Source organism: Saccostrea cucullata, unplaced genomic scaffold (genome assembly GCF_032062105.1).
Source record: "Saccostrea cucullata isolate Sc308-1 unplaced genomic scaffold, CSIRO_AGI_Scuc_v1 ctg568, whole genome shotgun sequence".
NCBI classification, from domain to species: domain Eukaryota; kingdom Metazoa; phylum Mollusca; class Bivalvia; order Ostreida; family Ostreidae; genus Saccostrea; species Saccostrea cuccullata.
The window spans coordinates 465,001-490,497 of record NW_026933360.1 but is presented as its reverse complement, the minus strand read 5'-3'; the positions used below and the strand labels follow the sequence as shown (position 1 = coordinate 490,497).

At 33.5% G+C, this 25,497-nt stretch overlaps 1 long non-coding RNA gene across 2 annotated transcripts in view; it reads left to right on the top strand.

The window, feature by feature from the left end:
• The first annotated feature begins 535 nt into the window (after nucleotides 1-535).
• The window catches only part of LOC134238095 (uncharacterized), a 29,377-nt gene continuing 4,415 nt past the window's right edge, over nucleotides 536-25,497 (top strand). Inside the window, exon 1 of one of the 2 annotated variants that reach the window (XR_009985932.1) lies at nucleotides 536-654. This is a non-coding gene — a long non-coding RNA (uncharacterized LOC134238095). Of the gene's footprint in view, nucleotides 655-20,658; nucleotides 20,740-25,497 lie in introns of those variants that run through there. The other variant, XR_009985933.1, reaches the window with a different exon arrangement.

The window sequence follows — 25,497 nt, the reverse complement described above, 5'->3', positions numbered from 1 at the left end:
GCATCGGATCTACACTGTAGATGTATGTTTTCCCCTTTCTTGCAATTTGTGAGTTGCCATCTCGCCTATGTACCCTGAATAATACATGTATGCTCAAACAGACCCATGCTTAAATTTAAGCATATTCTAATCACAATACATGTAAATAGTTGTAAAGTTTTATGTAGCACATTGCGTAATATGCTTAGTAAAATTCCTACCTGTTCAGCATAATATCGGGGCAAATGAAGTATATCCTTCATTACTTGAGAATTTTCATGCATGCAAGCCTAGTATCATTCAAATAAAGATCCGTCACAAAGCTAAAAAAATAGCATTGAATATGTGTGCTTCTTTTAATTTTTAAGTTTACCTTGTATTTATATGAAAAATTATTTTCCAATACGTATTATAAGAGTCTGTTACGAATAGATATTTAAGCAAGCATTATGAGGACGGTCTACTCTAGCAAGATTTTTTTCTTTCTCCGTTTACCCATATTCCCTCTTCTGATTAGTTGATTTTATTTACTTCCTTCATGTTTCTGTGATAAAATACAACGCCCAGTATTTGAAATTTCCGTAAGCTTTGGATCATGCCAGTGAAAATGAGTTCAAGACTTGTAATTTGTATTCCCAGTCTTTTTTTGCTGTTCAATTCATTTTCAACCGTACAGTAAGTATATAGTTTACTGTCTTTTTAAAAAGAAATTGAACTTTAACTAAAATATTTCTGTTAATTTTAATATATTTTCTCCTACAAATTTGCAAAAAGTAAAAAAAAAAAAAAAAAAAAAAACATTAACATTTCTTTCAATTCCACAAATAGACAAATCTAAATTAAAGATTTTCACCTAAATGCTTCAGTTGATTACAAGAAAATTAGAGCTCTCGGTATTGACATTTAAGAGGTTATTAGTTTTCTAAAAGGTATTGTATTTTTGTAAGTTGCGAATTCGGCATTTTATACTGTGGTTCTACTGGTTTTTACTTGCACCAAAGGAAGAGAAAAGTAGCAGTTGGGACTTGAAACTTTACAACAGCATTAAATAGAATAATTTCTAACCCTCCCGCCTCCCACTTTTGTCCAGACAAGATTTTTCTATAGGAAATATTCATTGTAGGTCCGGTTGCCCCCCACCATTTGTTATAGTATTAGAAATAGGGGTTACATGTATATAAGGGTAACAGAAAACGATCTACGTCACTGGAATATAATGTGACCTTACCTCTTTCATTTTTTTCAGTTACCTGTCAAATTACATAATAACACAAGCATTTTAATATATGCGATGGTTTAGAGTATTGTGACAAAGTAGAATATCCTTGCTTGACACTCTTCTGATTTTTTAAATGTATCTGACACTTCAGATATATTTTATGAGGTTATAAACTTTTCCCTGTGTAAACTAGGGCTCTACAGTAATTTCACATTTTTCAAATTCAGATATATGACTGTAAACATTTTGCAAACTACCTAACTTAGAGTTCGGTAACTAATGACTGAGCGTTACATTAACCGAGCAAGATGTATACCAATGAAATATTTCCGGTTTTAATGAATTGTCAAAATATTAACAAAAATCTATAAGAAGAATATATTTGATATAGTTTCATTCTAGGTTCTATGCAATGTTTTTTCCTTCTTAAAAGAGGTCAATTTGTTTTTCTTGCAAAATTAAATGTATGTATTATTCTCTGCCATTGTATATAAAATACCAGTTCTTATAATTACTTTCAAATTTTAAAAATATTGTTTCACGGTGTTTTAGAGACCATACAGCTTTTTAGAATGCTTAAAATCAGAAAGCTAGTATCAAATTATGTTTAAAAGACATTGATGGGTAAAATGCGTTAAATGTTTTCAGAAAATGATACTGGCAATATAAGCATTTCTAGTATATATTATACTCTGAAATATGATATATGAATGAATTGAATATATTAGGGTACAAATTTTCTACAAGAATGCATACCCCAAGGACAGAGTTTGACCTCTGGGTTCACTATTATTTATCTTTAGGCCTTTTTCTGTGGGGACTTCCTACGGAGCAGGGTCTACATTCCTAGACCACAGATATAAATTGAGTCAAAAAGATTATAAGCCTTTAAATAAGTGAAGAGTTTCTAGGAAAATTGGGTGACAAGGACTCTTACAGAAATTCCCCAAACTCTCCCTATCTCAAACGACCACCATATAAGGGGTTTCATAATATTTTTATCCTACCTCTGATTTTTGGAGGTCCATGTTTGCTCTGCTCCCAATTTTGTATTTATTGGACTTTTGATCCTGAATGCTCTTCCATATATTTCATTCATTATCATATCTTGTCATATATCTACTTGGAACAAGAAGTGTTTAGTTTTCTAATTCAGTATTCCTCTCGCCGCGCACGAAAAGGTGTTCTTAAAGACAGAAGTGTCTTTGATATATCCAAATTATTTTTATATTACTTGGTGGAATTTCTTAGCAGTATCCCAGGGTCTCATGTTGAATTCACAAACATATCTTCTTCTACGGATATGCAGTTCTACACTTAAGGAGCCCACTGGAGAATGGTAAGAATTCCATTCCCACCAACTATCCCACCATTCTCCCATGAAAGAATGTCCGATGGTATATCTTTTCCCTTTGGGATTTTTTTCTCCCATGAATTTAAATTGTTCACATGGGATAAATCCCACAGATATAGAAAATCAGACATTTTATCCTAATGTTATACGTAGTTAAAAGAGGAATATCTATAAAAATAATTGCAAACACACGCCGAAACAGGTGCACCTAGGTTCTTACTTACTCCTTTAACAATTCACTATATACAAGATGATGTCCGTAATTTACTGTATATTTGGTCTTCACTTGCATAATGCATAGTAAGTATATTATATTAAATTAAAAGTTCATTTTAACTTTCTACAAACAGCCATGAAATAGCAAAAGCGTGAGTAAGGTGCCGTTCCGGTTCGTGGATTGAAATGAAACTGGGAACAAGAAATTGTTTATCATTTCATAAAACGTCATCACTCATTTATTCAATCAAAACGTAATCAAAATGATGATAAAAGAAATTAGTTGTGCAAACTGTTTAAAAATTATTTTTGTCATTCACCAGTCTTAATATTGACGAAAGCTTCCAAAACATCATATAGCATCGACTGTCATCGAGCCCCGATTTTAAAATAGCCGTCACAAACATAAAAAACAAGATGTGTTTGTGAAACACTATGCGCCCAGCGGCAACAAAGTTAAACAAGCTAATTCAGAGAATCTGAAAAAAGTAAAACATGCGCAATTCGGGGGGAGGGTCGGATCACCCTCACTGAATTTGTAGAATTATACAAATACATGTATACTGAAGCAAATAAAATATACCATTATGGATATAAAGATTTAATTGCTTATTCTTTATTATGTGTATAGAAGATTCTTTTTATATGGAATACTTATCACACTGTAATGATTTTATGAGTTTGTACAAGCCAGACCTCGTAAATTTTTCATTTCGCATGCTGAATACTATTATTTAGTAAAAAAAAAAAGTGGTCTGTCCGGGACTTGAACTCGGGACCTCTCACATGGAAAGCGAGAAACATACCACGAAATCGCTTTACATGGAGTCAAGTATATGCAGAAGTGAAGTCACATACATGTATATATTCATGTTCGGTATTGACTTTTACACAATCCATGGTGTTTGATTTATTTAGCCTTCATTAAACAGTTCTAATAGATGTAATAAGAACATAAAGTCCGCCGAGAACCTGTTTTATACGCAATAACTCTCCTCATGCCCCTGTGCTAAAAATAGCGACATGTAATAATATAAATACTAATAAAACAAACGGGGCGGGGCACTTTGAGAGGGGTGAGAGAGGTCCTAGGGAGTTTTGGTATAAAATTACATTGCATAAGCTCAAAATCTTCTTGAAATATCGCCCGAAAATGATAGTGTTACACACAGACAGAATGTATAAATTTACGACCTTGAACTTTGACCTTTTGAACTCAAAATCAATAGAGGTCTTCATTAGGCCACGGGAAGTTGTTATGTAAAATTTCATTACAATAGCTCAAATGGTTCTACAGATATCGTGTGGATACGAAAGTGTTATAACAGACATAATTTGCTTATTTATGGCCTTGACCTTTGACCTCAAAATCAATAGGATTCTTCTTTAGTCCATAGGGAGCTGCTATGCTAAATTTCATTGCAAAGGGGTTCTCGAGATATCGTGTGGAAACGAAAGCGTTACAGACAGACAGAAAGACGGACGGATGGACAAACCCACTTTTCAAGCGGGGGACAAAAAAATATTTTTAGCATATAGGTCACAGTCAAGTTCACAAGGTCATTCGTCATTGTCATTTGAAAGAACTTGTTAAGTGAAGTATGCATACCAAATATGAAGTCTCTATCTCTCATGGTTCAAAAGTTATTGTGAAGGTTCAAAAAAGCTATTTTTAGCATATACGACACAGTCAAGGTATTAAGGCCATTGACCTTGGTATCTTGTGAAAGGGCTTAATTAGTGTAATATGCATGCCAAATATTAAGTCTTTATCTTTCTTCGTTCAAAAGTTATGGCGAAGGTTAAAGTTTGCCGACAAAAAAGCTATATTTAGCGTATAGGTCACAGTCAAGGTCATAAGGCCATTGACCTTGGTATGCTGTGAAAGGGTTTACTTAGTGGAGTATGCATGCCAAATATTAAGTCTCTATCTTTGTTCGTTCAAAAGTTATGGTGAAGATTAAAGTTTGCCAACAAAAAGCTATATTTATCGTATAGGTCACAGTCAAGGTCATAAGGTCATTTACCATGGTGTCATTTAAAAGAGCTTTATCAGTGGTCTATGCATATCAAATATGAAGTCTTTATCTTTTATGGTTCAAAAGTTATGGCGAAGGTTAAAGTTTGCAGAAAAAAATATTTTAGCATATAGGTCAGTCAAGGTCACAAGGTCATTGACCTTGGTGTCATTTGAAAGGGTTTCAATAGTGGAGTATGCATACTAAATGTGAAGTCTCTTTCATTCATGGTTCAAAAGTTATGACGAAGAATAAAGTTTGCAGACAAACAGATAAACAGACAAACAGATAAGACAAAAACAATCTACGCCTCGGGTCTTTTGATCCGGGCGCATAAAAACTTTTGTGTGAATGGTCATTGAAATAATGGTAATTCATTGATAACACTCCACGCTATAATAATATCTATATATCGTAAGATTATTACAAATGTGAAGTAAGTTGTTTTCATAAATTCATCGATAACTTATTTTCCTAGTGTGAACATTGTGGCAATGAACCCGAACTATAATTTGTACTTCGTAATTAACTTCAAGTTGCTTACATGAAAAGAGAAATTTAATGAGAATAAGGTTTTGCTAAAATATAATTAAAGCTGTAAAGTCTTGTGCTTTAATCTAATACATTTCTTTTTTTTTTTCTTAACACAGTCTTTTTGTATTAAATAATCGGCTTATTTATAGGGCGTTAAAAGCTTATTTTTACACAGGTACTTGGGTCTTGGTTTACAAGTATGTGCCTTATTTATGTGCAAAAAATGTCAAGTATATTTTTTTCTTACATATCAATAAGATACACACATATTTATAAACCAAGATTTAAGTACCTGTGAATTTCACCCCCTCCCCCCCCAAAAAAAACATGTATCGGTAAAACGAGCATATTTGAGCTTCTTGATCCTTCACGGAAATGAAAGGGCATCTGAAGTGTAATGTCCATGACATAGTCAGGTGTTACAATTACATGTAACGTCAGTTTATGAAATTTTTATTTTTCAAGATCTTTACAGAAAGGGAGATGGGATGTAAACGTAAATCTACTTCATGTGAGATTTTCAATATTTGAAGTTTTTCTTCCTTCTATATGTCTATAGACTGTCAGTAAAAACTTCAGTACACATGTACAGTCACTTTCTGTCATTTGCGGAAAATCCCCGAATTTGCGTGGGATTTCATAAAGTATCCCTTAAGTTATAACAATGACAAATCATGCGCTCTTCATAATCCATAGGATATATTCCAGGTTCAATAATGTACAGGGGAAAATAATTCATTGTCAATATCCGCTGGATTTATCCCATTTGAGAAAAAATCCCACAAGCAGAAAATATTCCATCTGACATTTTCCTCCCATGAAAGAAAGGTGTACGTGGAATAGTTGGGATGGTCTAAATAAAATTCTGAGTTTCTTTTTAAAATATCTGTGAGTTCAACATGAGACTTTGCGAAACTGTTAAGAAATCCTATCACTGGATAGCCAACAATTCAGATCACTCAAAAGAATATGCCTTATACACTGTATGGTGAACAGGAATTGCGCTATGGTAAAAACACGTTCAGAGAAATGTATTTGAATAGCTTGCAATAAATACTATCATGAAGTAAACTAATGTCTCTTAAAAAATTACCATTATTTTAAACAAACCTACTAATCAAAATAAAAAATATATACATTAACTGAACTTGGCAAGAACTAAAAAATAGGGTTCCAGCCCAACTTAATTCTTCCTTTTAATTTTCCTCTACCCCTTCATTTTTTTTCAAGGAGCTGAGCTAGGGAAATTCGTAGCTCTTAATCGTATTTCAACACGGAAAAAAACATACAAAGAAATTGTCAAAAACAATAATTAATGAACAACCTTCCATTGTAAATGTATGCTGAAAAGTCAACAGAACATTTTCATTTATTTCCTTTTTAAAAGCAACCAAGCTCTCTAATTGGAACAAATTAAAACCCTTCTCAATTGAAAAGAACACATTTGTTATGGAAAGAAAGCATAATTATTCTTTTCAAGTGCAAATGGCTGGTTTATGACACGCCACTTACTAGTATACGATTTGTATTGAATTATTTTTAAAGAATACAAGATGTGTTTGTGAAACACTATGCCACCGATGGTAATACAATTCTGGAGTGGGACGTAGACTGAAGTAGTATACACTTGTAAAATGTTTTAAGGGTAGCAAGGTCACAGTTTAGGTCACATGATCAAATTTTTTATACCAGTTGAAAGGTCTTGTCATAATGTACTCTAATGTTAAATATTACCCTTGACAATGCAATAGTTTATGGACTACCGGTAGGTAAAATTAAATTTTGGGTAAAATTTAATTTTGAAAGCATCTAATGTCTTAATTTATTAATATTTATGCCAGCTTGGACTTCTCGTAGAAACTTTTCATTCTCCTGCCCCAAGTAAGAAATGCATTTCAATATTCCTCTTAGAAATGGTTGCATTATAAGTGGTGTTAAGAAAGTTCATTCCACATTTTTCTTTTATTTTCGAAAAGAAACATGATGAGAAAATATTTACACTTTGTGATATTTCATGTTTATAGAGTCCATTCTTGATACTGATAAGGTTTTAACTCTCTTTTGTTATATCAACAAAGGGAGGGCAGGTATTAAAACAGATGATGTTTGTGCAGAAAAAATTAGGGATATCACATATATATGATCTATATTTTGCACACAGGTCAAAACGTCCTTTCAAATACTATGCAAAAACAAGATGTGTTTGTGAAACACTATGCGCCCGGCGGCAACAAAGAAAAATTTTTTTTAGCAAAAAAGTCACAGTCAAGGTCACAAGGTCATTGATCTTGGTGTCATTTGATAGAACTTGATTAGTGAAGTATGCTTGCCAAATATTGAGTCTCTATCTTTCTTCCTTCAAAAGTTATGGCGAAGGTTTAAAGTTTGCCGACCAAAAAAAGCTATATTTAGCATACAGATTACAGACAAGGTCACAAGGTCATTGACCTTGGTGTCATTTAAAAGAGCTTAATGAGTGGTGTATGCATACCAAATAAGAAGTTTCTATCTTTTATGGTTTAAAAGTTATGGGGAAGGTTAAAGTTTGCAGAAAAACTATTTTTAGCATATAAGTCACAGTCAAGGTCACAAGGTCATTGCCCTTGGTGTCGTTTGAAACGTTTGAAAGAGCTTAATTAGTGGAGTATGCATACCAAATACGAAGTCTCTTTCTTTTATGGTTCAAAAGTTATGGCGAAGGTTAAAGTTTGCAGACAAACAGATAAACAGACAGACAGACAGGACAAAAACAATCTACGCCTCGGATCTTTCGGTCCGGGCGCATAATTATCAAGTCATTGAAAATTTTCAAAATGAGAAACCAATGCATGTGAAAAGTGATTTATATTCTTATACTTATTATGCTCATCAGCTTGTCTGATTCAAAATAAGCTATGAAGAAACAAAAGTAAATTGTCTTATATTTTTACTCAAAATGACCCGCATTTTTGTCATTCGGGTGCTTTAAAGATCGATGTTATATTTATTTTCATATGGAAGCAAAACCCTATAACTTCCTGGTAGAAATGACTTGCTTTAAATCTAAAGCACACTCTATTGATTTTGTCAGACTTGAAAATTCATCGTTAAGCACTACTTTGAAATTTTTGAAAAAAAAATTCATCATGGAACGAACTTTTTAACACCCCTTAGCATCACTGCATTTCATCCGTTTGTAATCATGTTTCTTTACAGCATGATCAATAAGAATTATCTACGAAATTTGAATTCCTCGGTAAAAAGTTTTCAGTTTGTTATTTTTGTATCAATATTCCTATATCAAATAACCGGTATACTACCAAAAATTATTTTAACATGTTTTACCAAAATTTTAGATACTCAGGAGCATGTTTTCAATATGATCAATTTTTAAACAAAATCAGACAACTGACATTAAGTAAATGTCACTGGTATTTCAATGACATCATTAAGTGTCCGCGTTTTGTAAAATCTAAAGTCATTATCATTTTTAAACTTGATTATGTTACCTTTCATCAGGTTTGATTTAATATGTATATACGAGGGTTGTCCCGTAAAATCGTTGACAAGTTGTCTAGTGTGAAAAATAAACATCACAGTTGACTGCGTTCTGAAATTTTCACTATTATTCAGTACATATTTTAGTAATATACACAGCAAATTTCAGATAAATATATGCATAAATATACAAATTATGAGATTTCATGCCATATATTGTATCATCTTACGGCGCATGGATTATAACGTCAAAGTGTTGGATGAAGTTGGATGAGTCCGACTTAAATTAAGGAATTTCATTGATACACATTCTTTAGTCTCCATAAACAGTCGAAGAACCAATTGGCACCCTCATGCGATCTTCTGAAGATTTATTAGTAAGTTACGGACAATATTCTCACCATCATTCAACTAATAGAAAATCTCATATCGGCGGCCTTCTGTGACAGCTTCTTTTCCTATTACATTAGGAGTTTGTCCGTATGTTTTGTACTCCCCAGGGACTGGATGAAAAAAAACTTCGCTAAGAAAACTCCTATTTCATTTGTATACATAAGATATGGTGATATTTTTATAATCTTTTTTCTTCTATGGTCATTTCAATTCTCTAAAGATGTCATTACAACATCGAAATAAAACTGAACTGTTCTTTGGTGCGCCGTAACGTCATAAAACGTCGCCATTTTTCGTGTGTTGTGTTTACCACTTTCCCATTTCGAATTCTCGAGAAACTGCCAAAAATTAAGCAAATGCCTTAAAATGTTTACAAAGACTACAAAATTGATTGTGGAATTGAATTAGGATAATTTTAATCCAAATTTTTTGTATTTAAAACTTTTATTTTGAATACAAACTTGTGCATTCTTTAATAAAACCTTGGTTTTTTGGCCGTGCGCCGTAGGACAATACCTCGTGCACATTCAAGCATAATAAAATCTTTATTTTTGCCTATATTTTATCAAAAAAATTATCATGCACTTCAATATGAGCCGTTCCAAGCAAAAATACCCCTTATGTCAAAAATTTCCGAAAATGACTTTTTTCTTGAAAAATGATGTAGAACCTTGGGTGAATATAACCTGTAAATATTACGGGTGTATCTTGCCCCGTTACGGATTTACAGGCATTCAAAGTATGCATCATTTATACAGCTGATGTCGTATTTCATATAAATTTCTCTTGTAGCGACGTCGACGTTATATCGACGTAATAAAAACATGAATTACTTGTACGCAATAACTTGGTTTTGCCGTTCTAACTTATATATGTGCTTAAATTGTTGTAAAATATTTTTTATTAAAAAGTTCAGTTTATTCTTTTCTGATATTTATTAAAAAAATTTCAAAGGAGTTCAAATAGTTCAAATAGTTCTATGATTCACTGACTTGGAGAAAACCTCTCAAATACATGTAACTGATAGGTCTTTTATAAAGAAAAAATCACTTTCAATTTTACCGCTTAAGTTCAGCCCATATCTTTCAAAACTAGCAACAACAAAAATAGTTTAGTTCCCATTAATTTATATTTTTGATAATTGATGTTAATTACTTGTCCAACCTTTGCTTTTAAAACACCGACCAAGAGACAGCATTAAGGGGCAGGGGCTTGCGCTTTTATCAATGAACACGACGTAAGGATTTTGTAAAGTATCATTGTAATGGTATTTCAATGTAAATGATGAGTACCATTTATCCTTTTTTTTAAATACTCAACTACATATGCATTTTCTTTGCTTAATGATGTCCTCATTTGTTAAAAAGTATTAGAAGGAAAGGGGGAGGGGACAATAAAAGGATGAATATATAAGTACTAGTATAAAGGCAATTTAGACTAGATACTAGTATGTATACATGTTAAATCTGTAATTTATGAATACTAGTAGTTAAAGTGTATACTTTTCAGATTTCAAATTATACACTTTCAGAACACGTCCTCGAACCATACAGACACAGATGTACAACATTTGATTACCGTCCTCATAGAAAAATAAACACATAAAGAAATTTTATAGAAAAGAGAACAAGTTTCACGTGCGAAATCTGCACATTGGACTGTCTTTCGAATAAAATGTTTCTCATATTAGTAATATGTATTCTATCCCAGTCTACCCAATATTTTACACACATACAGAGAAGTTCCACTGTGTGCAGAAAAGGGAGGAATGCTGGCCATTCTCTGTCACTACATTAACATTAATATTCGAACATCTTACCATCCTTACCAACTTACAAAGACTCCACGTGTTCTAAAAGTGTGTGTGTGTGTGAGGGGGGGGGGGGGGGTTAAGAAGGTTACTTTTGTGTCTTAGTCTTCTAGTTAGATTTATGGAGACCGGTCCTTCGGATGAGTCTGTATAAACCGTGGTCCCGTCGCAGTAAGTGCTGGCACGAAAAAGTTTCCTCACTGCTCAAAGGCCCTAAGTGCCGGTTATAGGAATATTTGCAGCTCTCCACCGGCAAGTGCAGTGGAGTCTCCTTATGTCAGCTATAAAAGTCTCGAGATGGACGTTTAACAACATATAAACATTCAAGCTACAATGTATTTAAATTCAAACATTGAGAAAGGGTCATCACCTTAAGTGTCACTGCTAAGGATAAAAGAGGACCAGTAAGGCCGGAATTAAAAATATCTTTGTTTCCCCTAACCCGACCCTAAATTCTCAAGTTGGGTCGGTAGGTAGGTAAACAATTTTATTTTCTGATAGCAGCTTTGAAAATACATTCTAAAATTTAATGGAAAGTTACATTTAAAAATAAGAAAAGTACAAAAGAAATTGATTTGTGAACAAAATGCTAAGTATTGGTATCATGTATATGCCTTTTAAAAGCAAAATTCATGATTAATTAATTCACAACTGTAATTTAGTTGAATTTGTGAAATACCTCACGCCAGAGTACATTTATATAAATCGAATAAAAGAGACAAGATTCTCAAATACGCAAAGACTGGACATTCGAGTATATTTTTTCAAACCTTCAATCAGCCTCCAGTGCTTATAGACAATCAATGTACTTTTTTTGAGGGCCGTGAGATTTGCAGTGTTTCTGGAGCATTTTGCTTTGGAGTTAAGACGTAAGTGGCTAATTTTAAGTCGAAGGTTAAAAATACCAATGAGGAACGTTGAAAACGGTCCTTCAAAATTAAGGGACCATAAGTGTCCAGTGTAGCAGAAGATGCTGGCTCAAAAAAGATCCCCCACTGCTTAATGGCAAAAAAGTGCGTAGTGCGTCTACATTTGGAGTAATGGGGAAATGTTCAAATGTCGTCCCAACAAATCTCGAAGGGGTTATAAGCAAAGAAACAACCAATCTTCAAGGACCTAATTAAAGAAAAATACACCGGACGTCTAAGGAAGCTGAATTGAAATTATTTCAAACCTATTTGGAAAGAGTATGTAAACAATATTTAAATGAACCAAACCGAATCATGCTTTAAACAATGTCATAGTCACAAAGTTTATCCCGTAAATAAAGGCATGAAAAAGGACAACTGAATTATATCAGGATGAATATGGAGACCTATATTTACATTAACTGCTATGATTCCATAATGGCATATAGTAAACATAGGAACATAGATGAATTGGTAATTAGATCAAAACTCAAATTAAATAAAATGCAGTGAAATTGAATGATGTTTTCACTAGGTGGGCCCCTCATCTGCTCATGAGGTGGTCTTTCCATGTATTACGTACCTTAAATTCAACAGACAGATTTGTTTGTTCGGTGTTTACCGTCCCTTTCGAAAATTTAATTACTCACATGGAGACGCCAAGACACCTCCGAAACACTAAATTAGTCATTGTAAATTTTATTTTCAAATTGTTTCAAGAGTGAAGAATTCTATTTAGCTAAAGGCATAAGATTGAGACGTCGCCGTTGTTTTATAAAGAACTAATTCTCGCCATTTTATTTCCAACAAATGCTTGAAAATCACGGTAGAACAATGTTTGCCGTTTTGTTAAAAACTGATTTTGATGAAATTGTATTTTATAAAACTTGGTTGCTAATAAAAATAAATTTTAAATCATCTTATTTGAAAAATCTTTTCAGTCGGCGCGATTTCATTGGGTCGGTCGCGTTAGGGGAAACAAAGGTATTTTTTATTTTGGCCCAATCTAGAAACCTTTTTTTACATACAAGATATTTCCGAAATTATCTAGAAAACTTTTTATATACAAGATATATCCGACTTTTGAGTTTGACATCTGTAGCGGACACTAAACTAGTATAGGGAACTTACACGTATACTTCCTCGCAGGTGAGCTAGCTTTTCTAGCGATGCGGTCGAGTCTCTCTCTTAGTCTCTATTTCTGGCAAGTTAAGCAACGGCGAGCCTGTTTAACCCTTGGATGGGTGACCGCTCAAAATCATGGAAAGTAATGAGATATAGGCTAATATCACCGCAATGCTAAATGAAATGCAAAAATTTAGGAGCTTTTCAGACAAACATAATTATGTATACTTTGCGGTGTCAGCATCATTCATTTAATGATTTGTTTAATTTTGTATCTTCCATTAAGAACTATAAACCGAATTAAATCAAATTAAAAATTGCATTTTTATACAACGTTTTTCATCATTTTATTGTCTCCTGATGGAATCTCAATATAATGACAAAATAAACTTCTTTTTTTCACATTTGTATCTACAATGTCAAAGAGTTGTCTTGGTCCAGGTCTACTGAAATAATAACGCTTAAATATTTTCCCATGCACATACATTTAAAAAAAACATGTCAGAACGTTTTTCAAATCATTCGACAAAAGTGTTTATAATTTGATAAATACTCCTAGCTCTCTGATTTTCCAAGATCTAGCATTGTGTGGAGGAAAAATCAGGTTATGTTCACCTGCATGTGATCTTCCTGGTGAAAATTACGAACATGCATTTACTTCTTGCTACGCTAGATTAAGAAGTAGATCGGGAAAATCCAAACTGATTAAAATATTTTGGAAATGTATTTTATCTGCAATCGATTTACACTCAGGTGAACAAATATTGTGATTACAATCATGCACATAAAACAGATCCGGGGGGGTTGCATTTTTTTCTGAATGTGAAAAAAATGATGTACGTGTTTTTGTCAAATACGGTACTTTTCAGAACTTCCAAAATTTTGTAAAAAGATATACATGTATGTATTTATTTCCATATACAGTTGTATGCTTTATTACATATATTCTAATAATTTTTTTTTTGGTGGTGATGGGGGGGGGGGGGGGACAACGGTAGTAACAAGTTATCGATCTTTCCAACACATAGCAATAAAAGAATGTCGGATATATGCGTCTATTCAATTAATGTAGCTTGTTAGCTGAACTAGTGTCACTTTTCTTCGAGGAGCTTCTGGGTCTTCAATAAATGAAAAAAAAAATACCTAGGATTTAGATCTGGTATTGTTGTCAGTGGTTTAACAATTCTGTCATTCAGTTTAATTGTTGTTAATCCCTGTGCAGTTTTCTTGACATAAGGTTAAGTCAAATCAATTTTCGCCGAGACTTCGGATTAAAAAATTTCAAACTACTCTTTTTTCCTTTTTAAAAAATATATTTTACACTAAATATCATCATTGCATGTAATATAATTTTATGTCATTGTTGAATAAGAAAGAGTCGTAAATCTGAATTTTAAACAACAGTTGCATGTTTTATTTAGTTTAATTGAAAACTTATATTGTACATGGAACAGAATAAACGTCGAAGTGTTGACAAATTTTATGTATTTAATTAGAACACTATTGGGCGGTTTTTAATGTTTAATACATATGTAGTTTGACAACAATCAGAGTCAGATATGTTATAAAAAAGATAATAGACATGTGTTCATGAAAGGAAATATGCAGAAAGCACAGCGGAGAAAATTCTGTGACGTTAAACAAAGCATGAAGTTGGGACGCAGTCAGTGCGCGATATGATTTTGATAAGAGTTTTTGTTGCAAAATAATGACGTCGCTTTTTCTATTGTGACGTAAAATTCTGTCAGATTACATAAGGGGGGGGGGTTTGCTTGGAACGGCTCATATGATAAATAAACATTTACTGACATTTTCAGCTTAGTGCGCCCATTACTTTTCGAGAAAAACGCTTTGTCTACGATTTTACGGGACAACCCTCGTACATATCCCATGTTTAACCCTGTTTCGTGTTGATATACAGTAGTTCATACGATATCGTTTTCGTATCCCACAGTTGCTACGTCACAATGTTGTTACCTTAGCATATTCAAAACAGTGTAAAACATTGATTGTGGTGTATGATTGATTGACTGGATATTGTTTAACCCCAAGTCGTCAATTTTTCAACCATGTTTCGGCGGACTTTTAGTTTAAATAATGGGTTTTTGAAAGTTTTTGGTTTCTCTGGCGGTCCCCAGTGAGCTTACCCTTTATCGAACTCCAGAGAAACAATATATGTGGAGATAACGAGCAGTATTCAATCTCAAAGTCCATAAAACAAAACAAAATAGGAGCAGAGCAAACACGGACCTCCGAAACACCACAGGTGGGATCAGATGCCATGGAGGAGTGAGCATTCGCTGCTGACCGGTCAGACCCGCCGTTTGTTCCTTGTCATGATCGGTAAATTGCAGGAAAATCCGTCGTAAATTCAGTGTATAAATAATGGACTAACAATGAGTATGAAAAACGTCAGTCAGCATTTGATTCAATGATAAATTGTATTTGCTGACGTCATTGTATCGACATAAGAACTTACGAAATGATGACTTTTAACGAGACTGCTGATATTCTTGTTTCATCAACTTGCTTGTCAATAATTTACCTCGTTTTAGAAATTGATTATACGTAGAGTATGCTCTTGCGTATCGAATCAACCGATATATTTAAACTACGTTTTCAGGTGGTGAAGGTATATTGCTGCATAAGTAAGGGAAGTTGACGATAGAAAAGTTAGTCATCACGTTTATCATATAGCGTGGTTGTTAGATTATCATTAATGTCTCTTTCAAGTAAATATCCAAGTATGAAACAGATGTGTCAGACTCTCTGGTATCGTTTATTTCATCAGGAAATATCGTATCGAGGTAGGAATGGAAATTACCAATGTTAATTGACAATACATCGAGTTTAAGGCCGCAGCAATCGTTCTCTTCCCCTCACGCATAAGACTGCACAAATTCCGTTTCATATGAATATAGAAATAGGTCTGCTAATAACGGAGCGCAATTGGTACCCATTGGAATTCCAATAGATTGTTTGAATACCTGGTCTCCAAAAACCACGTAGATATTATCAATCAACTTCAGAGTACTTGTGTGTGCAATCAGAAAGTGTTTTAACAAAATAATTTTGCAAATGACCAATGACCAGTTAAGTAAATTTACGAGTTGAGTGCCGGGGGGGGGGGGGAGGGGGGGGGTCATCCTTGACAATGGGGCACCATTTAACGTCCCGTCCGACGGACTTAACTATATTTTTAAAATATGTAAACTGTTAAAAATATTGTATAAAATGTTAATAAAATAAATTGATATATGTACATTTATTTCTTATTAAAATTATTTTCAAAATTTTATCCAAATTTTGATTGTGGTGTATAAAACAAAATGTACGAATCATGCATGATCCTATATCTATCCAAGGCCCGCAGATATAAAATACACAACTCATTGGATAAAAAATCATATCCAACTAAAAATCATGTGAGTTCCTATATATATCCAGGGAGTGCTTTTTCCTCTCATCCTAATTCTAGAATTTCCTTGTTTTACGTCGTTTCCAGATTTGTAGTGTCTGTTTTTAAGCTCATGTGCTATAAGCTCAATTGATTTTTCTGGTCACATATCCCTCGTCCGTCTGTCTTAAACTTTTCTGCACAGTTTGGTCTTATCTTCCAGCATCAATGGGCAGATTCAAGTAAACTTTCCCAAAAGATTTCTTAGTTAAACGTTATTCAAGTTTAAAGTTTAAAATAAAGTACAGCGCCCTCTTTCAAAAAAAAAGGTGATTTAGAAATCGTTCAAGTTTGCTTGCTGATATCATAATCATGAAAATTTCTTATCAAGAGCCATTAACTGAGCATTTTTTCCTCATCACGTGTGAAACTTACTGATAAGAAGTATAATTGTTTTCATGCAAATACTTACAAGTTTGAGAAAATTATGTCCAACACAAATGTTGACTCACTGATAAAGCTTTCTTTGTTTGCTAAATTTTCCGTAATATTTCGTATTCGACACTACTCTTCCTTACTAGACATTATATTTTGTATATATGTACCTATGGCCTCATATACCATTGTGAGGTCTGAGTATATATAAACAATAAAGCAAAAAAAACTTTGAAAATAACTTAGTGAAATTCTTTATACTGTGTCAATTTCAAGTCCGGGTTTGGGGAGTTAGTGGGGGTATGAGGATCGGCTACAATAGGGGATCAAAGTTTTTCATGGGAATAATAGAACGATCTCCTTCCAAAGAACACCAAAGCCAAGTTTAGTCATTTTGATACAAGAACATCCTTGTGTAGTGTTGATTCAATTTTGCTTAATATACAGTCATGTATCATGCAACAAAATTTTTAGAGAAAAGAACCATAAAAGTCTTCTTTTTAAGAACAACAAAGCCATGATTGATAATACATGTACTTATATTTTTGCATCCTAGGCAAGTTTGTTCAATCCTTGGGAGAAGCATGAGGTCAAAATGCCAGGACATTCAAATTTTCCACACAATAAATACAAGAAAATATATTTTTCTCCAAAAAGCCTTTATGGCATATGTATATAATTCAATTCTTAATTTCATTTATCAATTTCCTCTGTTTTAATTGGACGAGAACTAATACAAAAATCCATAAAACAATACAAAAAAGGAGTAGAGCAAACACGGTCCTATCAGAGGTGGGATAAGAGGCATAGAGGAGTGAGCACCCATCGTCAACCGACCACACCCGCCGTGTTCTCCTTGTCATTACAAGGAAAATCCGTCGTCAATTCAGTGTATAAATAATGAACTACAATGAAGCGCATTGAAGTGGTAAAATTTTCTGTTTGGATGAAACGTTCTGAGTCATGTTTTGAACGTCAATTATAACATAATGACACGCCCATTTCTTTAGAAACGAAAAAGAAATATTCGTGGTAATGTCCAAGGACACCCCGCTCTTCGTGACAAGCAACATGAGTTACACCGAAATGGAGCTTTAAAAAAAAAATTAGAAGAAAGAATTAGAGACTCCCCGCTTCTGTAAAACTCAAATTGCAACAAATATGTACATAATTTTTAACTTGTCATGTCTATTAAAGTTACCACAACACATGTTTCGGTCGAACACGTGTTTACTCGGTGTTTATTTAGACCGTCAATTTGATTGGCTATTATATTTATGGAAAACCTGTTCTACGGGTATCCGAATAAACAAATTGACCGTTTTATCCATTTCTAAAGAAATTGGCGTGTCATAAGATGACAATAAACGTTCTAAAGATAGCTCAAAACGTTCCATTCGAACGGAAAATTTTACCACTTCAATGCGCTTCATTGTAACTAAAAGTATGAAAAACATCATTCAGCATTTGACTCAATGATCAATTGTATTTGCTGACACGGTCATTGTATCGACCACAGAACTTACGAAATGATGACTTTAAACGAGAATGCTGATATTCTTGTGTCATCAACTTATTTGTCAATAATTTACCTTGTTTTAGAAAGTCTTCATACGCAGAGCATGCTCTTGCGTATCGAATCAACTGAGATATATAAACTCTCTATGCAGGGGATGAAGGTATATTGCTGCATAAGAAAGGGAAGTATATACTATTGAAAAGTTAAAGTCAACATGTTTATTATAGAGAACGGTTGTTAGAGCACTATAATGTTACTAATTACCAGCTGACATATTTTGCATTTGAATGTTGCATAGGAAATACCCATAAATGATGGAATTAAAAATCGTCAATTTTACAATGCCGACATAATGGCGCATGTGAATTTAGAACCAGTAGCGCATCTACATTGAAGAACTTGCCCAATTAAGAAATTTGATAATCACTGATGCACGGGGTTGGAACATTTTTTGTGGAGGGTATGCTATACAAAACAAAGATCACACGTCAAAATATGCAAGGTCGGACCACTTGTACAACACTGGGCAAACTCTATCTAGTCCACCCAAAACTAAAATTCACTTCATTTTTTTTCTACAAGGAAATATTTTCACATTGAATAAAACAAGAGGCCCATGGGCCACATCGCTCACCTGAGAAACTTTGGCCATGCTGTTCTTTATCAGATTTCCCCCCTTTTTAATAGCAATTGTGACCAAGCCCTATCCCCAGTGGTGATGATTTGGACAATTTAGAATCTACACTACCCAAAGATTCACATAAGTTTCAGCTTATCTGGCCCATTGGTTGTTGAGAAGATTTGTACAGTTTTTTTCTAATATATTTCTATGTAAAACTTGGATTCCCTTCTGTGGCCCCGCCCTACCCCCGGAGTCATGATTTGTACACTTTAGAATCAACATTATTCCAGGATCCTGCCACATAAGTTTCAGCTTTTCTGGCCCAGTGGTTCTTGAGAAGAAGATTTTTAAAATTTTTCCGATCGCCCAGTCTGATCGATACATCCGAGGCGTATATTGTTTTTGTCCTGTCTGTTTGTCTGTCTGTCTGTTGTCAACTAACTTTCGCCATAACTTTTGAACCATGAAAGATAGAGACTTCATTTTAGGTATGCATTCTCCACTTGAAAAGTTCTTTCAAATGACATCAAGGTCTATGACCTTGACTGTGACCTATACGCTAAAAATAGCTTTTTCAACCATGAAAGATAAAGACTTCATAATTGTTATGCTTACTCCAATAATTAAGCTCTTTCCATTGACACCAAGGTCATTGACCTTGTAAACTTGACTGTGACCTATAAGCTAAAAATAGCTTTTTCGATATTTGGCCATAACTTCTTAACCATGAGAGATCGAGACCTCATATTTGGTATGCCTGCAACATTAATTAGGCTCTTTCAAATGATACCAAGGCCAATGACCCTGTGACCTATATGCTAAAAATAGTTTTTTGGAACTTTGTTGCTACCGTGCGCATAGTGTTTCACAAACACATCTTGTTCCTATATATTACTATGTAAAACTTGGATTCCCTATTGTGGCCCCGCCCTACCCCTGGGGTCATGATTTGAACAATTTCGAATCTACACTACCCAAGGATGCTTCCTTATAAGTTTCAGCTATTCTGGCCCAGTGGTTCTTGAGAATAAGATTTTTAAATTTTTCCTATATATTTCAATGTAAAACTTGGATTCCCTATTGTGGCCCCGCCCTACCCCCCGGGGGTCATGATTTCTACAATATTGAATCTACACTACCCCAGGATGCTTCCACATAAGTTTCAGCTTTTCTGGTCCATTGGTTCTTGAGAAGATTTTTTAATGACCCCACCCTATTTTTGTATTTTCTTGATTATCTCCCCTTGGAAAGGGACTTGGCCTTTGATTTTAACAATTTAAATACCCCTTCACCCAAGGATGCTTTGTACTAAGTTTGGTTAAAATTGGCCCAGTGGTTCTTGAGAAGAAGTAGAAATGTGAACTTGAGCTTTCAGCTCAGGTGAGCTAAAAAAGACATTAATGGCAGGACTGCATATTATAAACATTTCATGCGCTTATCTTAATGCACAAACAACCTATGTTTTTTTTAAATAATCTATTGCATGAAAAGGTCAATCGTGACTGTGTATATCGTACCTAATAAGGGTAATTTGTTTTTTAAAAAGTTTTACTTGAATCCCCTTTTTCTGATTAGTTAGTTTTATTATACTTCCCGTTGCTTCCATAATAAAAAGTAGCGCCCACTTTTTCGTATTTTATTAAGCTTTAGACCATGCATATTAAAATGGTTCCAAAACTTACAACATTATTTTCAAGTTTGTTTTTACTCCTACATTTGTTTTCAAGCGCACAGTAAGTATGTTTTTAGACATTTTTAAACAACCCGACAATAATAATTTGAACGTACAATGTAAGTCTTTACTTGTTTTGAGGAAGAACTGTTTGAATTATAATTATAATGTAAAGAAAAAAACCTTCTTTGTTTATTAATCAATTTTGTTCAAGTCAACAGTCATTAAAGTTTTTTTAACAAAGAAAATCTTTGCTTAAGAATTTGCGTTATGGTCCGGCGTTTAAAAAAATTTAAGTTATTTTTATTTCATGTCTGTCCAGTACTCCTATTAGGTACTTAATGCATATCAATTATATTTTTAAATGCTTAATTAACAGCAAATGTCATTTATGGATGGGGGACCTGAGGCGGGGGGTTAATATTAAAGGCTTTTTAAAAAAATCTTATTCTAATTTTCTTCATTTTTGTTTTTTTTTAAAGTATAATGCTTTTGGTATTTCCTGTAGAATCGAATAGGGATTTTAAAATTAGTTAAAATGCGATGTGGTCTTTAAGAAGATTTTTTTAATTTGTAAAGATTTCATTGCATAGTAACGATTATTGCTTAACAGAGATATATTTTATGTAATTCATTCCGTTATTCTTCATATATTTAACGGTGTATTTGAAGTGAAAAACTTTAGCCTGGTTTTCGAAAATATATTTTATCCTCATTACTGACAGACAACGGTTATGTGTAGTTTGATATTGTGTAAGCAGTTTGGATAGTACCAGGTTTCAGAATATCTAAAGTAGAAAAAAAAACCTCAAAGTTTAAATTCCGAGTTATTATTATATACATGTACTATGTTCTGAATATCTTTAACTTATCATTCTTTACTTCCTTGTAACATGATGCCAGAGAATACATGTACATGCATAGTAGAAATTCAACATTCCAATAAAAGTTTATTTCCTTTTGTTTTGTTACACGTTTTTAAAGACATATTATTTGCTGACACAGAATAAAAACTTAAAATTCTATGACAAATTACGTGAAATATAAATTAAGATAATATTCATTAAATTATATATTTATATCTAGAAATTTAATATAGAGAGAAAAAGATTTGTTGGCGTCTATTACATTCAAAGTTTTAAGAGTTACACCCAGTTTGTATTAAAAGTAGCATGTTGAGAGTTGTTACATATACCGCAGATTGCCGAAGGACTTTTATTCTAATTTCAAATATATTAGAAAACTCTGGATATAACGAACAGTATTCAAACTCAAAATTCAAGCTCAAAATATGAGCAGACCAAACATGAACGTCTTAAACATCAGAGTTGAAATCAGGTGCCATGGAGAAGTGAGCATCCCCTGCCAACCGGTCGCACCCGCCGTGAGCTCCTTGCCATAATCGGGAAATCCACCGACATTTCAGTGTATAAAATGGCCTAACAATTAGTATGAGTAGAATTTACGAAATGATTACATTAAAAGAGATTACTGATATTCTTCTTTTATCAAATCGTTTGTAAACCGGTCACGGTAGCCTAGTGGTAGAGCGTTCGATTCGTGATCGGTGGCGGCGATTCTTGTTTGTGGCACCGAGTCAAACCTAATACGTAAACATACAATGTAGGAAGTGACTGTTACTTTGCCAAGCCTTCGTCACTAGAAGTAAAAGTCACGGGTTTTCGGATATGACCTTAAAATCGTAGGTCCCGTAACACGGTAGGCGTTGTCACGATAAAGAACCCTCACTGCTCAATGGCCCTGAGTGCCGAGTTTAGGTCTAAATTTGAAGCTCTTCACCGGCATACGGTGACGAATCTGTATGATTTAAAAATTGTCGAAGGGGACGTGAAACAATATACAATGTAACAAATCGTTTGTCAATAATATACCACATTTTAGAAATTGTACATACACAGGGCATTCTCTCGTATATCGAATCAACAGAGAGATATAAGCATCGTATGCAGGTGACAATGATATACTGCATAGAAGGGAAAGTTGACAAATTAAAAATTAAAGTCATCATGTTTATCACAAATCTTTGTTGTTAGATAACTAATAACGTCTTTTTCTGGTAAAAGATCCAAATATGAAACAGATGTGCCAGACTCTTGTTGTATCTTTTACTTAAAGCTCACCGAGATATATCATGTTGACTTTAAAAGGTAAATAATTAAAAAGTATCCTATTGTTAATTGACAATTCGTCTATCTGTATGCCGAGTTAAAGCCACAACAAGTGGGTGGGTTTTCTTCTTTTCCCTTCACAGATTTTGAAGAAATTCTGCTTCATTTTAATGAAACAATAAGTCTGCTAATAACGGGATGCAATTGGTACACATTAGAATTCCAATTGATTGTTGGATAACCTGGTCTCCAAAAACAGAAAGAAATGTTAAGTGAAAAACCAGAAGTCTCTGTCGAGACTGAAGCTCTACTGGTTTGTACTTATAGCAAAGGAAGAGAAAAGTACTTAAGCAGTTGGAAATTGAAACTTTTCAACAGCAATAAATAGAATAATGATCATTGATTAAGTCTCTTTATGTTCTTAGCGTAGTCTACTTGCATGCCACATTATATTGTAATCAGACTAAAACTGTATTTGGAATAGCATTTTGAGAGTATTTAACAGAAATTTCTATTTTTAGTAACCATGGCAACACCATTCATTGAAGTGAAAAACCGATACACAGAATTATGTACCTTAGTGTAGTCTACTTGTGTGCCAAGTTATATTGAAATCAGACCAAAACTGTAGGAGGAGTAGCATTTTGAAAAAAATTCACAGAAATTTCTATTTTTAGTAACCACAGCAACACCGTTCATCGAAATCAAAAACCAATATACAGAATTATGTATCTTAGTGTAGTCTACTTGTGTGCCAAGTAATACTGAAATCAGACCAAAACTGTGGGAGGAGTAGCATTTTGAAAGAATTTCACAGAAATTTCTATTCTTAGTAACCACGGCAACACCGTTCATCGAAATCAAAAACCGATACACAGAATTATGTATCTTAGTGTAGTCTACTTGTGTGCCAAGTTATATTGAAATCTGACCAAAACTGTAGGAGAAGTAGCATTTTGAATGATTTTCACAAAAAATTCTATTTTTAGTAACAACGGCAACACCGTTCATCGAAATCAAAAACTGATACACAGAATTATGTACCTTAGTGTAGTCTATTTGTGTGCCAAGTTATATTGAAATCAGACCAAAACTGTAGGAGGAGTAGCATTTTGAAAAAAAATTTACAGACAGACAGACGGACGGACGACGGACGCATTACTATCGCATAAGCTCTTCTGGTCTCTGACCAGTAGAGCTAAAAACCCAGTTGTGAATGATGTCAGAAAGCCTGGTATTTTATATATCGTCGGGAATAGTTGTATTAAAAGTTGAAAGATCGTAAGTTTTTAAGCAGTTACTTTGGTAAGATTTGTGATCTTTGAATGTTCCAAACGTTCCTTGGAATTCTTATTATCCACATCTGATTAAACTATTTCTCAAATATAATTTATTATTGCACAGTACTCCTGAAGTTTCTGCTTCACGACTGTTAATACCCTTGTTAAAGAGTAACGGATCGAAAGAAACTTTCTAGATCAGCAGGCATGTTTACGAAAATTTCCTAAGATTGTTCATAAGAAATTTCCTAAGACAAATCTTAGGAAAATTTGAAGATTATCGTATGTTGTTTTTCAAAGCTATCTTATGATTATCCTAAACTAAGACGTCTTAAATCATTATGAAATATCAATACGCAAAGTTTTAAACCAAAGTCAGGAATCAGAGATCGGTTGGCATTTTAGCTATATAATGCTAAACGTACGACGTAATGTCGTCGTATTGAAAATATTTAAAAGAGTTTAAAAAATAGAAATAGTTATTTTTCAAAAAAAATCTATAAATATAAATATTTTATTTTTCAAAATAATCATCTTATTTCGACGATATACTGAAACATAAAATTCAAATAGAGTACAATTTAATCATTCATTCTTGAAGATGATAAAGCGCACCAATTTGCTCCGTGGAACCCTTACTCATTCACAATTTCTGGTTCGACGAGAAAACACCCAGCAGATGAGTCGAAAGAAGAGCGATAAATTTTCTCAGATTGAAATCAAAATACTGCTTATGGCACGCGAAATTCACAAAAATGAGCTAAACATAGTTTCACAGTCGATAAATTAGGTTTATCGGTTGTAAACTACATGTATAGTTTACGGACTGTAAACTATGGTTAACAACGTTATATGGCACGCCAAATTCAATAAAATGAGCTAAACATAGTTTCACAGTCGATAAACCAGGTTTATCGATTGTAAACTATAGTTTACGGACTGTAAACTATAGTTAACAACGTTAATCTATATTTTACATCCGTAAGCCATAGTTAACGCGATAATCTATGTTTCACAACCGTAAACTATACTTAACACTGAAAACAATTATTTGCGATTGCAAAACATAGATTATCTGATAAATACAGTTTCACGATTTGTAAACTATAGTTTACAAACCGTTAACTATAGTTAACGATCTGATAAATATAGTTTCACGATTTGTGAAACTATGATTAACAACTCTTAACTATACTTTACGATTGTAAACTATAGTTTACAAACGTGAATCTATGTTTATCAACAAAATCTATTGTTAACGCTTATTACAGACAGATAAACTTAGATAATCATTCGTAAACCATAGTTAACAACCGTTAAATATAGTTTTACAGATGAAAACTATACTTAACGAATCGTTAACTATATTTAACGAATCGTTAACTATAGTTTACGGTTTGTAAACTATAG